This window comes from Dendrobates tinctorius, unplaced genomic scaffold (genome assembly GCF_039654945.1).
Source record: "Dendrobates tinctorius isolate UK_male_01 unplaced genomic scaffold, ASM3965494v1 ptg000093l, whole genome shotgun sequence".
NCBI lineage: Eukaryota > Metazoa > Chordata > Amphibia > Anura > Dendrobatidae > Dendrobates > Dendrobates tinctorius.
The window spans coordinates 17,251,257-17,266,952 of NW_027361761.1; the positions used below are offsets into that span (position 1 = coordinate 17,251,257).

The window sequence follows — 15,696 nt, forward strand, 5'->3', positions numbered from 1 at the left end:
GAAATGGATTTGTGCCGAATTATACTGCAGGGTAAATTTTAGCTCCGGCCAGATGCCATTTATGTGTTCATCGAATTGAATCAAAGTTTCAAGGGGACCATTCCAGAGGCAAAAAATATCGTCTATAAATCTCCGCCACGTCAAGGCATGTTGACCAAAGAGAGGGTGATTATAGACAAAATCGTCCTTGAAAACCGCCATATAGGCTACAGCAAAAGGGGGCGCTACGTTCGCCCCCATCGCTGTGCCCTGTTGTTGAACGTACCAAGTGTCCTCGAAAAGGAAATCATTTTCCTTAAGGATTAGTTCCAAAAGGTCTGCACAAAAGTGTCTAACTTGGTAATCTATGCCTGCTTGCTGTAGAAGTCTGTCAGTGGCCGCCATACCCTTTTCATGGGTAATAGATGTATACAGACTTTGTACATCCCAAGTTACCAATAGAGTAGAGTGAGATATATGATCCAATGACTGTATCATTTGGATGAATTCACCAGTGTCTAAGGCTACTTTCACACATCAGTTTTTTGCCGTCAGGCAGGATCCGGCTATTTTTAGAAAAAACGGATCCGGCATAAATTTTGGAGAACTGCTTCAACGGCCAGCACAGCGTCTTCAGACGTAACCTCCAAAATCACGGTCCAGCTTCTGGCGGCAATGGACGCTCCTCAACTCAAGCACTGCACACTGCTTAGCTGAGCGCCTGACGCTCTGTGCACTCACTGACTCACGAGGGCGCTCATGTAAGTTCTGCTGGGGTATGACTCTGCACTGTCTCGCTGTGGAGTGCAGCACAACCTCTCTCGATGACGGTGGGAACCCTCTGTCATTTCCCATGCTTCCTGCTCACAGCCCGGCCTTGCCACGCCCGCTCACACTGGGTCATGGGACCTGTTCGGCTCTCTATTCTTTCCCTCCGGCAACACTGGATACAGCCTCAACAGTTCTGGACCTGGCATGGTACAGGTACCCGCAGCCCCGTCTTCCTCCTTATAAGTCCACTCGTCCAACCTATCAAGTATAGCGTGGCACTACAACAGGGTGCACAAGTAGGTTACACAGACAAAAGTGAAATAATAAAGTAACTTGGCACTCAACTGAATGATCCTTTTTAAATGAAGATTTTTATTTATATGCATTCTCAGAGACGTTTCAGCCTATACCGGCCTTCGTCAGTCTGCTATAGCAAATTCAAAATGAATACAGAAAAAAAGAAACCATAATAAGTCCCCATTATTGGTACAGTAGTATTTGATACATATTTACAATAATATGTCCAGACATGCAGTATAATACATCAAGATAATACATACATTTTACACTGTAATAATGCAGCAGGAGAACCAGGTGGAGGAGACGAGAGAATAAACAAAAAAATGAATAAAGTAATGGCCTACCAGACTGCTGTAAAATATAACGAGAGAGAGCAAAGAGTTACGTGGACTCCTAAAATGAATGAAATGAGGTGGTTCAAAATTACCATAATGGATGAGAGTGACGATAGTGAAATAAGAGGAAATGTTATTATACCTATTTGGAGAGATTTGTGTAGATATATATTGAATTCTTCAGCAATTACTAACACGTGTAGTGCTGTATTTGGGAGAAACAAAAAGTGGTTGAGTGTATAGAGTGCAGTTGTAGGGTCGGTGGGCCGGGCTCGGGGGGTGGTCCCTTTGTATACTGCGCAGTGACGTACAGACACAAGATGGAGGCAGATTTTGGGTGCAACAGGTCCAAGTTTATTTCCCGCCATCCGACTGATGGCCCACACGATACACCACAATTCTCTTCAGGGTCCTCCGTGTCCAGGCCCCGTCACACACACACACCGTACTTATCACCAGGGACATAAATACACGTACCGTCCCTTTTTGCTTAATGACGTTCCTGTCAGCTCGATCACTGTGGCCGCCTTAGGCCCGTACACCAACAGTAATTTTTCTGGCCAGGTATCGTCTTCAACTCGGTATGTGTTTCCCCGGGGCCTCGTCTGTACTGTGGTACTTCATGTCAGGACCACCCCCCTGACTTCCATTCTCCTCAGTCCCCTGGTTTGGCTCTCCTCACAGCGCACAAACTGTCAGAGACTTCTGGTCTCTTGAGCACCTCCCGGAGACTGGAACTTTCTGGAACCCTCCTGTCAAATTTATAACTTTCCCGGATCCCTGTAACTCCACCCCCCATTACTAACAGTTTCTAAAGCCCTAAGCTGCTGTTAATTCCTGAACTCACACTCCTCCCTGCCATCTTGTGGTCAACCCAAGGTACTGCACGTCATCTACACTTTCCTAGCTGTTTCCCCACTGTCATAACTGCTATCTGCCTAAACTGTGCAAACCCTCCTTTCTTCTTACTAACAAGTCTGTCCATCAGATCACCTTCCCTACACAGTGATTATTGCAAGTGTGGTAAATAGAAAGTATATACCTGGTAAATCAAACAATGTTAAAAGCACTGGGTATGGAGACAGACTCCCTGGAGTAACAAAGCTGTGTGCCTGTAAAAAAATATATGTATAAAAACAAAAATGGAAGATTATGCAAAAAAAGGAGGAGAAACTGCACGCAGTATAATAAAAAAAAGGGTTAATACCTGTTAGTACTGTGTCTGTTTTAGTGCTTGAGAATCAAGGCCCTATTAGGTTGTAAAAATAAAATTACTAGGCGGTAAGGACCATGGGTTGTATAGCCGCAAGTAAGGGACATAAGCGGGGACAAACCCCTATGAAGGTGCTTACCATATATGCGCGGTATTAGGGCATGCCGACCTGGACGCAGCTTCCACTGCTTGTCTAGACGCCCCGTATACCGGAACTTGAAAACCGGAAGTTATCGGCTGCGTGCATATCGATGTAAACAAATGCTGACATGTGTTCAAAGGAGCGGAAGGAGCTGTAGCGCTCCAAAAAAAATGGTGAATGCGCGCCATATGTGGTCACTAAAAGGGAGTTACTGCGCTCCAAATACCGGAAAGAGCTGGCGGTCATGTTACATATACTGACCAGAGGATGCTAGTGCGTTCCAAATGCCGGAAGGGACTGGCAAAACTGTTGCACATATACTGTAGGATGCAATGATTATTGTTATTCATATGAACAGGATAATAAAGGCTGTACCTGTATAGTTGGTGAATAATACATTTAAATGTAATGCAGAATTAACGTACTTTAATTGAGAATTGATTCACCAGGGTATATAATGTTATGAAAAAATCGGGTGCATGAGAGGTATATAAAGTTTGTAACATTCTCTATAAAAGAAAGAGTTGCTATTACCACCATAGATATTTTGCAGTTGAGTAGAATAGTGATATAGTGAAGTCCAGATGGACGTGATACATAGTAACATAGTTATTAAGGTTGAAGGTTGACTTTAAGTCCATCTAGTTTAACCCATATCCTATTCTAACTTGCCCTAACATGTTGATCCAGAGGAAGGCAAAAAAAACCCCATGTGGCAAACAGTAAGCTTCACACTGAGGAAAGAAATTCCTTCCCGACTCCACATACGGCAATCAGACTAGCTCCCTGGATCAACGAAATACACGTGAGGATAGCTGATTGAAATCAGTAAAGGCAGCTCTGGAATAAAGAGAAAAAAATATTAATATTCATAATAGCAGCCATATATCAGTAGGTAGTCGTATATTCCAACTTTCTGGCATATGCAACAATCTAACCCTCCTTATGTCAACACCGTATTACAGACATACGCATTATAACCATAGTGTTAAACATTTCACAATAATTTCACATGACAGATAAAAGGTCATAGTCCCCATTTAACCCCTTGGGGGCTAACGTTTGTAGCTCATGAATCCAATAGGATTCCCATCGTTTTAATAACCTGATTCGGTCACCCCCCACGTCTAGGGATTGGGACGTGTTCGATGACCTGGAATTTCAATTGTGAAATACTGTGTCCGTTTGTGTGAAAATGGTGGGGTAAAGGAAGGAGTAAATTTTTACATCTAATGGTAGATTTATGTTTACTTATCCTAACCCTTAACCCTAGAACGCATACCAATAGAAGTCTACACATTCACGCACCTGGGGCCTTTTAGGCCTGTTTACAATTATCATGGAATAACTCAAATAAAAATACTTTTCAAAGTTTATTGCAAAGTAAGGATGCATTCCCACTAGCGCTGGGGTCCGCCAGGACGGGATTCCGTAATGGATCTGACCTCCTGGTGACCCCAGCTAAGGCTGGCGGACGCATACCTGGGGCCTCGCAGGCCTGCCAGGTTACTTGTTTTCTATTTTCTGTAAAATTACTTTAGTTAGAATTTTGAAACTCTAGGTATTCCTCAGGTATATAGTTGTTAGTAATTTCCAGTTGTTCATATATTTTTATGTTATAGGCATTTCGGTATAACAACCTTTCTTTGGGACTACCCCATATTCACGCACCTGGGGCCTTTTAGGCCTGTGTGCAAATAACATGGAATAACTCAAATAAAAATACTTTTCAAAATTTATTTTACAATTGCAAAGTAAGGATGCATTCCCACTAGCGCTGGGGTCCGCCAGGAGGTGATCCGTAATGGATCCGTAATCCGTAGAGCAAGTGTTTTTACTATGTCGGAACATAGGTCTTTCTGGACTGGAGCATCAGCTCCTTTGCCACAGTAAATCAGACCATTCATCCCATAATAGCTTGCTGAATCGCACATCCAGAATATTTTTATGCCATACTTAGCTGGCTTACTGGGCATATACTGAATGAATTTGTAACGTCCCCTAAAGGCAAGAAGTTGCTTGTCCACTGTCACATTATCACTGGAATGGTAAAGCTTTGTACAGTTCTTGATAAAAAGATTCCAGATATAGCTAATAGGGGCTAATTTATCGGTTGCCAACCTCACAGGGCGAGTTCTCTTTTCATCAAAACGAAGGCATCTCCGAATACCCTCAAATCTATTGATGGACATAGTAGCTTTGTAGTGTGGATCTGCAAATGGGTTCTGAAATAACTCTCTGATAGGAACATCGTATGATTTTGTCGACCCTGCCAGAAGAGTAAGGCCAATATAAGCATATAGTTCCTCTTTAGTTATATTTTTCCATGTTTTTTTTCTTCCTGACACAATACGTTTTCCTTCTACGTTAGTACACAAAACTACCTCATCTGCAATATCATCCGAAACAAATTTACAGAAAACATCTCTTTTGGACATGAATTGGGGAATTCCGACAGCTCCTTGAGCAACTCTAATAATGTTATGTGATGGGGTGCGTGCAGGAGCCGCAGCAGTACTGTTCCAAAAAATATTCGTTTTAGATGTTCTATTTGAACGTTCTGCTGGATCCACTACTTCTTCATCATCTGAAGAATCGCTGGACGATGAAGTTGATACATTAGCTGGTGGCATGTACTCTTTATCAGACAAAGAAATTTCACTTTCTTCATCACTATTGAAAACAATCACCTCGATTTCATGGTCAGTCAATCCCCTGGAAGTAGACTGTGCCATTGTAATTTTAGATGTCAGTAAACTAAAAAGAAAAAAAAAAAAAGATTACAATCAGGCTTGTGCACTGTAAACAGTATGTGATAAGACTCTTTGTTAGGGTCCCAGCACTCCAAGCAATATAAAGCAGGTAAAGTACAGCCCCCCTCCTCTTAGCTCCAACAGATCACTTTCTTGTAGTGCAGTAGAAGCCTCTGGTTTTGGAGCTTAGAAAGTTTCTATTTCCAGACAAAAGAAAGCTGACTTCTTCTTCCAAAGTCTCTCCAGCAATTAGGACAAAAAGACCTGCGATGAGGTCAGAGACACATGACTTTGTGAGGGAGCCTCCCTTCCAAGATCACATGACCATGTTGTCATGCAGAACCCACACACTTCCCAGCAATAGCAGAGTCATAAAAGTTCTTCCCCAGAAACAATATTGACAAAAAGACTGAGTATCACATGTAAACCTAGTACAGGCCTAAAAGGCCCCAGGTGCGTGAATATGGGGAAGTCCCAAAAAAAGGTTGTTATACCGAAATGTCTGTAACATAAAAATATATGAAGAACTGGAAATTACTAACAACTATATACCTGAGGATTACCTAGATTTTCAAAATTCTAACTAAAGTACTTTTACAGAAAATAGAAAACAAGTAACCTGGCAGGCCTGCGAGGCCCCAGGTATGCGTTCTAGGGTTAATGGCCTGGGTTGTTTCACCTATATAGAGGAGCCCGCAGGGACATTTGATAAGATAGACAACGTAATTAGTATCACATGTGGCAAAATCCTTGATTAGATATTTTTTGCCCGAGTGTTGGTGAAATAAAGTGTCTCCTTTTTGTACATTATTACATTGGTGACAATGTAAACAGGGGTACGTGCCTGTGCGTGGACTCTGTATGAATCTCTGTATGGAGATCCTTTGTCTAGGGCCAATATCCGCTCTGATAAGTGAGTCCTGTATGTTGTTGGGTCTTTTGCAGCATGGAAGAAACAGATTGCGGAATTCTATAATATCAGGATGGGCAGTAGACAGCAAATTCCAGTGTTTTCTTATAGTTGTATGTAAGATGTTAACGTATGGGTGATAAGTGTGGACAAATGGTACCCGTGAAGTTATATTTGTCCGAGTAGTGTCCTGTGAGCCCAAAGTGTCTGCTACTACGGTTTGGGGATAACCGCGTTCCATGAATTTAGAATTCATTTGTTGTATACGTAGTTCCCGTTTCTCAGGGTCTGAGACTATCCTCTAGAGCCTTCTGAGTTGAGATTTTGGGATAGCCTTCTTAATTGCAGGTGGATGTAAACTGGAATAATGAAGGAGGATGGTACGATCCGTGGCTTTAGTACAGAGATCAGAGTGCAAATTGCCCTGATCATCTTTATTATCATTGTGTCTAGAAAGCTGGCCTGTTGCTCACTACTGGTAATAGTGAAGGAAAGGCCTGTCCAGGCTGTATTAAGGCTATTAAAAAATTTGTTCAAAGACTCAGGGGGATCCGTCCAGATACAGAACACTGTTATGAGCTCATTTTCTGCTCCACCAGTTGAGAGTTCCCCTTCCGTTCTCCCTCTGGTGGTGACAGGAGGCAGTGAGGTTGGCTTGAGTGGTAGTGATCAGCCACCTGGTGAGGAAGATAATGATTGGATCTCTGGAGTATCAGACTAGATATAAGACAGCCGACGCCCTATCCAGGTGCTGGTGATTCAGTTTGCTTCTCAGGTCTAGGACTCAGCTAGGACTCAGCCCTGTTCCAGTCTTCTCAAAGATAAGTTTGTTTTTTGCGAATGTTCACACTTGCTCTTGTTGGTCTTTTCAGTTTTTTGTGTGGTCAGCCAGCCCGGCTGGGCTGTGCTGAAATTCCACTCTTATTTGCCAAATTACCCTTTTTTTGTCCCTTATTAGATTGGCCTCTTTTTCCTCTGTCTCAGAATATTTCACAGTGCTGATATAGTGGGAGAAGTCTAGTGACTTCAGGGTTAATTTTGCTATCAGTTGTGTTGGACATTTTGTAGGGTTTTTTTGGCAGACTGCAGACAGTGTCTTTCCTTTCCTGTCCTTTCTAGTTAGTCGGGCCCCATAGTTTGCTCAGCCTATTTTCCTGCCTTTGTGTTTTCATCTTTTTTCACCGTCAATACATGTGGGGGGCTGTCTCTCTTTTGGGGTCTGCTCTGGGGCAGTTAGTTTTCCTCTTTTCCTGCTTTAGGCTTATCTAGTTCTCCGGTTGTGACGAGGCGTTTAGGACCACCGTAGGAATGCTCCACGACTGCTGCTAGTTGCGTGTTAGGATCAGGGTTCTGCAGTCTGCATAGTTACCAACCTCTTTGGTTTTCTGAGACTTAGCTTGTATTGTTTTTATTTACTCCTCGGCTACCCGTTCATAACAGAATCACCAGCCATACCGCAGATTCTAGGGTACTCAAAAGCACGAAAAAGAAAAAAAAAAAAAAGAGAAATTGTCAGAAATTTTTTTTATATGCATTTTTTCCTCTTTTTCTCTGGGGCCATACTAGGATTTTCTCCTTAATGGAGATTAAGCAATTGTCTGATCGTGTGGAGCAGCTCGCTGCTGAAGAGCAGGGAATTTCCGCCTATCTCGCTCAATCACATGCTGTTGAACCCAAAATCCCTACTCCTGATGTGTTTTCTGGGGATCGGTCTAAATTTTTGAATTTTAAGAATAATTGTAACTTATTTCTTGCCTTGAAGCCTAACTCATCGGGAAGCTCTGTGCATCAGGTTAAAAATGTCATCTCCTTGCTGCACGGCGATCCCCAGGATTGGGCCTTTTCTCTGACACCTGAAAATCCTATTCTGACTAATGTGGATGCATTTTTTCAGGCCTTGGGGTTGTTGTATGATGAACCTAATTCCGTTGATCAAGCTGAGAGAACCCTGTTGGCATTAAACCAGGGTCAGGATCCTGCAGAGTCATATTGTCAAAAATTCCGAAAGTGGGCGGTCCTTACTACATGGAATGATAGTGCATTGGCAGCCCTCTTTCGGAAAGGTTTATCTGAGACCGTAAAAGATGTTATGGTGGGATTTCCTGTTCCCTCTGGTCTGGATGGCTCTATGGCATTAGTCATTCAAGTTGATCGGCGTTTACGTGAACGCAAAAATACACGGGAGGCGCTGCCACCTTTTGAACAAATGTCTGAACCTATGCAATGTGATGGGGTTTTGTCTAGGGCGCAACGTCGGGAGTTTAGAAGGCGTAATAAGCTGTGTTTTTTCTGTGGGGACGCATCTCATACTATTTCTGTCTGCCCTAAGCGAGAGAAACGTTTTGCACACACATTTGCCACTCTGAGTCTAAGAGCACTTGTGCTCGAAACGCGTACAGAGACCTGGAGAATATCCCCATGCGGTGAACTTTGTTGCCGTTACTTGCTCACAAGCAGCCATGAATGTATTTTAAACATGATACAATAAAAATCCTGGATTTTAAATTTCTGGAGCTGGACCTTTCTTCCACACCGGAACTGACTTGCCCAGCTCCTGTTCTCCCCCGACCCCCTTCCTTGTCCAGGGAAAGTCAAACCAGTTGGGGCGGTTTCCAGGGCTCCCAGAGGAGAACAAAGGGCCTTAGGGATTAATACACTACAGGGGGGTCATCAAGAGACAGATACAGTGAGGCTGTAGACTTACAATGTAATAAGAAAAACACTATGAAAATAACTGGAATTGTTAAAAATAGGAATATACAAAAAATGACATCCACATAGCATATCACACCATCACAACCTCTCCCCCCCCATAATAAGTGAGCATGCCATGAAGTCTACACAGACCTCTGGCCTGCTCACTTTAGTCCACATTGCTCAATTATTTATAGTTCCTTGTACAGTGGCAGGGGTAGGTCGGCCTGGGGAGCCTATGGTTCTTCTTGTCGAGACAGTCCATCGGCTTTCTGGTGTTGGCTTTCCCGCTTGTATTGGATGGAGTAGCTGTAGGGTTGTAAGGACAAGCTCCACCGCAGCAATCTTCCATTGTCCCCTAATACGTGATTCAGCCATGTGAGGGGGTTGTGGTCTGTAACAATTGTAAAGTCTCTGCCATACAAGTAGGGCTGCAATTTTTTTTTGCGCCCATACGATGGCAAGGCACTCCTTTTCAATAGTGGCATAGGCAACTTCCCGATCCAGTAGTTTCCGACTGGCAAAAGCAACAGGATGTTCTTCTCCGGCGGCGTTCACTTGGCTAAGTACTGCCCCAATCCCAAAGGTGGATGCATCTGTCTGCACGAGGAACCTGCATTTGTAATCCGGGGCAGCCAAGACAGGAGCAGTGACAAGGGCAGTCTTTAACGCTGAAAATGCATCCTCGCATGCCGTCGTCCACGTCACATTCCTAGGCATGTTCTTGCAGGTCAGGTCGGTTAGGGGCTTGGCCAAGGTGCTGAAGTTAGACACAAATTTGCGATAGTAACCAGCAGTTCCTAAAAATGCAAGTACCTGCTTTTTAGTCTGGGTCTACACCAGTTGCTAATGACTTCCACCTTGGCAGGCTCAGGCCTTAGTGTCCCACTCACTACTCTATGCCCAAGGTACTGCACCTCAGCCATCCCTATTTGGCACTTATCAGGGCGAATGGTCAGTCCTGCAGTAAGGATACAGTCCAGCACTATGCCCAAGTGTTTAAGATGTTCCTCCCAGGTTGTGCTAAAAATGGCAATGTCGTTTAAGTAAGCACAGGCAAAGTCCTGACATTGTTGTAACAGTCGATCCACCAGTCTCTGGAAAGTAGCGGGGGCAGTTTTCATCCCAAAGGGCATTCCCAGGAACTCATAAAGCCCAAATGGTGTAATGAAGGCTGAGCGCTCCCGAGCGTCCTCCGTTAGGGGTATCTGCCAGTACCCCTTGCTCAAGTCTAACGTGGTCACAAATTGGGCACTGGCCAGACGATCCAATAGATCATCAATCCTGGGCATGGGATAAGCATCACTCTTGGTGGCATCATTTAGTCGTCTGTAATCAGCGCAGAATCGTGTTGTACCATCCTTCTTGGGGACCAGGATGACAGGAGAGGCCCAAGAACTGTGAGATGGCTGAATAACTCCCAGTTGTTTCATCTCCTTCAGTTCGTTCTTTATCATGCCTTGAACAGCCTCTGGAACCCGGTAGGCAGCCTGCTGGATGGGGCATTGTCCGGGGGTTTCCACATGGTGACTGGTGAGAGTAGTCTTCCCCGGCTTTGAGGAGAAATCAGCAGCCCTCAGCCTTAGTACGGTGACAATATCGTCCTTTTGTATATCCGATAAATGGGAGCCCAGGTGCACTTGTTCCAGTGATCCTCCCGCTTGGGCAACCTGGAGGAGATCGGGGAGATACTCGTCGTCGGCGGTATCACTAGGGGGGTGGCAGACAGCTAGAACAGGCAGAGATTGGTCGTGGTAGTCTTTCAGCATGTTAATGTGGACGGTTTTCTGTCGTCGACCACTAGAGTCCAGGGCAATAACATAGTTAGTGTCATTAATTTTCTTGACAACCTGATAAGGGCCTTCCCACACTGCTTGAAGCTTGTTGGCAGGGGAAGCAGTAATCATGAGCACTTGCTGTCCTTCCATAAATTCCCGGTTCGTGGCATTACGATCATACCAGGTTTTTTGTCTGGACTGGGCCATTCGCTGATGTTCTTTAGCGAAGGTAGCTAGCTGGGCGAGACGGTCTCTGAGCTCTAGAACATAGGGAACGATGGGCATTCCAGTATCTGAGATGTCTCCCTCCAAATGTTCTTTCAGAAGAGTGAGAGGCCCACGGACCTTCTGGCTAAACAGTAGTTCGAAGGGAGAGAACCCTGTGGACTCTTGGGGAACCTCCCAATAGGCGAAGAGGAGATGTGGCAGGTACTTTTCCCAGTCTTTCTCAACGTTAACAAAAGCCCTCAGCATATTTTTTAGGGTTCCATTAAAGCGTTCACATAGTCCGTTGGTCTGCGGGTGGTATGGGGTGGTGCGAATGGCTCGAACACCACAGGTATGCCATAGGGACTGGACCAGATCTGACATGAACTGAGTGCCTTGATCCGACAATATTTCACTAGGAAACCCTACCCGGGTAAAGATGGTAACAAGGGCCTCGGCTACCTCTACTGCTGTAATACTGGACAGGGCCACAGCTTCAGGATACCTAGTGGCATAGTCCACAACGGTCAGGATATATTTTTTCCCTGACCTGCTGGGGTGGGCCAGAGGACCTATGATGTCGACGGCTACACGTTGAAATGGTTCCTCAATTATGGGCAGGGATTGCAGGGGTACCTTATGTCGAGCTCTTGGATGCCGCATTCGCTGGCACACATCGCAGATGCGGCAATAATGGGCTACCGACTGCGAGACGCCCGGCCAATAAAAACTTTGGGTGAGTCTCTTTTCAGTCCTTTTTCTCCCTTGATGCCCAGCCAAGGGGATGTCATGGGCCAGTTGAAGTAGCTGTGCCCTGTACTTCTGAGGGACAATGAGTTGCCTGGTCATTGCGTCAGGGTTGCCCTGGTCACTGCCCTTTGTTACACGATAATACAGTCCATTTTCTCGAGTGAAGCCATCCCCATTATCTCCAAAGTGTCCAGTTTCTGCCTTTCGCCTAAGGCCTGCTAAGTTAGTGTCACCCTCTATTTCTCTCCTAAACTCCTCTCTGTCCCAAGACTCTCCCAATGTAGTATCAGCGAAAGTATTGCTTACCGACTCTGATGCGGTTCGTGGTGTTGCTCCCCGGTGGGGTCCGGCTGACGTAGTGCTTGAAGGGCCTGTAGTCGGGTGACTGCTCCCACAAATTGGCACTGTAACTCCCCAATGTCGTTGCCAAGGAGGATATCTGCAGGAAGTCCTCCCATAACTCCAATCCAACACAGTTTTTCTCCGCAACCATAATCCAAACGCACAGAAGCTCGCTGTATATATTTGCGGGCACCCCCTGCCAGGACAATGGGAATTCCCGGACCCAGGTAAATTGCCTCGGGTCGAACCACACGGGGGTCAGCGATAGTCAAGAATGCCCCCGTGTCTCTAAATCCTGACACTTTGTATCCATCAATAAAGACATCCTGCAGGTGGCGCTGCCGTTGCTCTGAGTAGCTAAAGGACAGAGGCCGGAGTCCGTACACTCCAGGAGGGGTATCTATGGTGCCATGGTCGGTGGTCCACTCTGGTGGGGGTGGTGGTAGCTTTTCCTCAGGTGTGGTGGAGTGTACAAGATGCACTGGACGAGGTGGGGCTGCGTGGGGCTCCCTCCGAATCCTAGAGGGACAGCCAGACTGCAAATGTCCAGGTTGCCAACACCCATAACACCTCCTCTCTGTGATACCCCCAGGTTGTGGTCGGAACTGTTGGGGCCTAGGATTGTGAGGCGTGATTGTCATCGGCTTGCGACTAGGTGGAAGGGCAGATATAATTGGATGGGGACGGGGCGCGGGAGCAGGCCGTGGTTCATTGTCCAGAAGCCTCCTCCATTGCGGCCGCATAGTAAGGGCTTCATAGACCAGGGCTGCAGCTCTATCCACGGTACACGGCGCGCGCTCCCGGACCCATTCCCGTACCTCTGCAGGGCACTTGGCAAGAAATTGTTCTATAAGGAACGCCTTTATAACATCTTCCACAGTAAAGACGTTTTCTGCTTCCAGCCATCTCCGACATGCCTCGGATATCTTATGTGCATACATCCTAAACGATCCCCCTGTGGTGCATGGGAGGTCTCGGAACTTGGCCCTATATGAGTCAGGGGTGATAGCATGGTAATCCAGGATAGTCCGCTTTACAATGTTATAATCCCGATTCCGCAGTGCATCAATGGTTCGGTAAGCCTCCGCCATGCTTCCGTTCAGGAGCCCCACTAACAAACGCATCCAGCTAGAGTGGGGCACCTCCATCACAGCACACTGCTGCTCAAAGTCCTTGAAGAACCCCTCCACATCTCCGGAAGCATCATCAAATGGCTTAAACTCTGTCCGGGTGATCCGTACAGGCTCCCGGATTGTTTGGGTTACACTCCACATTGTGTTACTCCCTTTTTCAAGCTCCATTGCCTCCTGTCTCTGCTGTGCCCGGCGGGCAGCCTCCTCCTTGTACTCCTGAGAGACGCTGGGGCCCAGAACCGCCATCTCTTCTTCGTACCACACCAACCACTGGCTTTTCTGGAAGGGGATCCCTGTCTCCAGTGCTCGTCCTTCAGACATCTGGGAGGAGGTGGCCGGGCTAGCGCCCACCAGTAGATCGATTAAGGCCTCTTTAGTCAGTCCCTGGTAGTTCAGGCCCAGGTCTCTGGCTCTCTCCTGTAAACTGCATACAGTCCAATTTCTGTACTCACTCTGTGGGTGGTTCTCCATTGGGTTACGCTCTGTTGATCCCACCTCTGCCACCAGTTCTCACGGGGTCCTTCTCTGGTATCACACAATCAACAGAGCAAGCGAAGAGTGAACAATTCCAAGACCTTTATTCAGGCAAAAATACGAAAAGGTCCATATTCAGTCCACCACACAAAGGATAAGATAGTCCAGAATAAGAATGCAGTCCCGTAACAGGATAAAATGTCCAGGGAAACGAGATTCCAAAACTCTAGCACCAGAGGATAAAATGGGTCCTTCTCTCTGAAATGCAGTCTATACACGATCCTGTCCACACCGGAACTGACTTGCCCAGCTCCTGTTCTCCCCCGACCCCCTTCCTTGTCCAGGGAAAGTCAAACCAGTTGGGGCAGATTCCAGGCCTCCCAGAGGAGAACAAAGGGCCTTAGGGATTAATGCACTACAGGGGGGGTCATCAAGAGACAGATACAGTGAGGCTGTAGACTTACAATGTAATAAGAAAAACACTATGATAATAACTGGAATTGTTAAAAATAGGAATATACAAAAAATGACATCCACATAGCATATCACACATCACAGCCCTATCCAGGTCCTGGTGATTCAATTTGCTTCTCAGGTCTAGGACTCAGCTAGGACTCAGTTCTGTTCCAGTCTTCTCAAAGATAAGTTTGTTTTTTGCTAATGTTCACACTTGCTCTTGTTGGTCTTTTCAGTTTTTTGTGTGGTCAGCCAGCCCGGCTGGGCTGTGCTGAATTTCCACTCGTATTTGCCAAATTAACTTTTTTTTTTGTCCCTTATTAGATTGGCCTCTTTTTGCTCTGTCTCAGAATATTTCAGAGTGCTGATATAGTGGGAGAAGTCTAGTGACTTCAGGGTTAATTTTGCTATCAGTTGTGTTGGACATTTTGTAGGGTTTTTTTGGCAGACTGCAGACAGTGTCTTTCCTTTCCCTTCTAGTTAGTCGGGCCCCATCATTTGCTCAGCCTATTTTCCTGCCTTTGTGTTTTCATCTTTTTTCACCATCATGTGGGGGGCTGTCTCTCTTTTGAGGGCTGCTCTGGGGCAGTTAGTTTTCCTCTTTTCCTGCTTTAGGCTTATCTAGTTCTCCGTATGTGACGAGGCATCTAGGACCACCGTAGGAACGCTTCACGACTGCTGCTAGTTGTGTGTTAGGATCAGGGTTCTGCAGTCTGCATAGTTACCAACCTCTTTGGTTTTCTGAGACTTAGCTTGTATTGTTTTTCATTTCCTCCTCGGCTACCCGTTCATAACAGAACACGTCGTCAATATATCATTTCCACAGGGAGCAATATGATTGTAAAAGTACGTTAGTATAAGCCACTTCTTCTTCAAATATGGCCATATAACTGTTGGCATAGGGTGGTGCCATATTCGATCCCATGGCCATTCCCCTGGTTTGAAGGAAAAAATTCTCCTCAAACATAAAATAATTACGTGTCAAAACGATCTTAAGTAAACGTAGAATTAACAATGTCTTTATGTGTATTGGCTCGAGTAAGCAGGCTGTGAACACATTGTATACCTTTATCATGTGGAATGGAGGTGTAAAGGTCTTTCACATCGAAAGAGACCAATATCGATCCAATTGGTATCGGACCCAATTCACCAACTTCCTTGAGGAAATCTCCTGTGTCCAAGAGAAAGGAAGGTGTGTCCTTAATCAAAGGGTTCAGAACCTTCTCAATGAAGATGGATAAAGGAGACAAAATGGAATTGGTGGATGCCACTACTGGGCGTCCAGGGGAGTTCTCCAAACTTTTATGGACCTTTGGTAAGACATAAAAAACAGGGGAAATAGGATGTGTATTCGTGAGAAATTCTACTGTTTTTATGTCAATAATTTTACGGTGGCAAAATTCAGCTAGAACTTCTTTAATAAGTTCTCTCGTGTCCGGTATAGGATCTTTCTCTAATT

At 45.5% G+C, this 15,696-nt stretch overlaps 1 protein-coding gene across 2 annotated transcripts in view; it reads left to right on the forward strand.

Moving 5' to 3' along the window:
• The window catches only part of LOC141098586 (cytochrome P450 2C5-like), a 306,296-nt gene that overhangs the window by 39,212 nt on the left and 251,388 nt on the right, over window positions 1-15,696 (forward strand). The window lies entirely within an intron of this gene.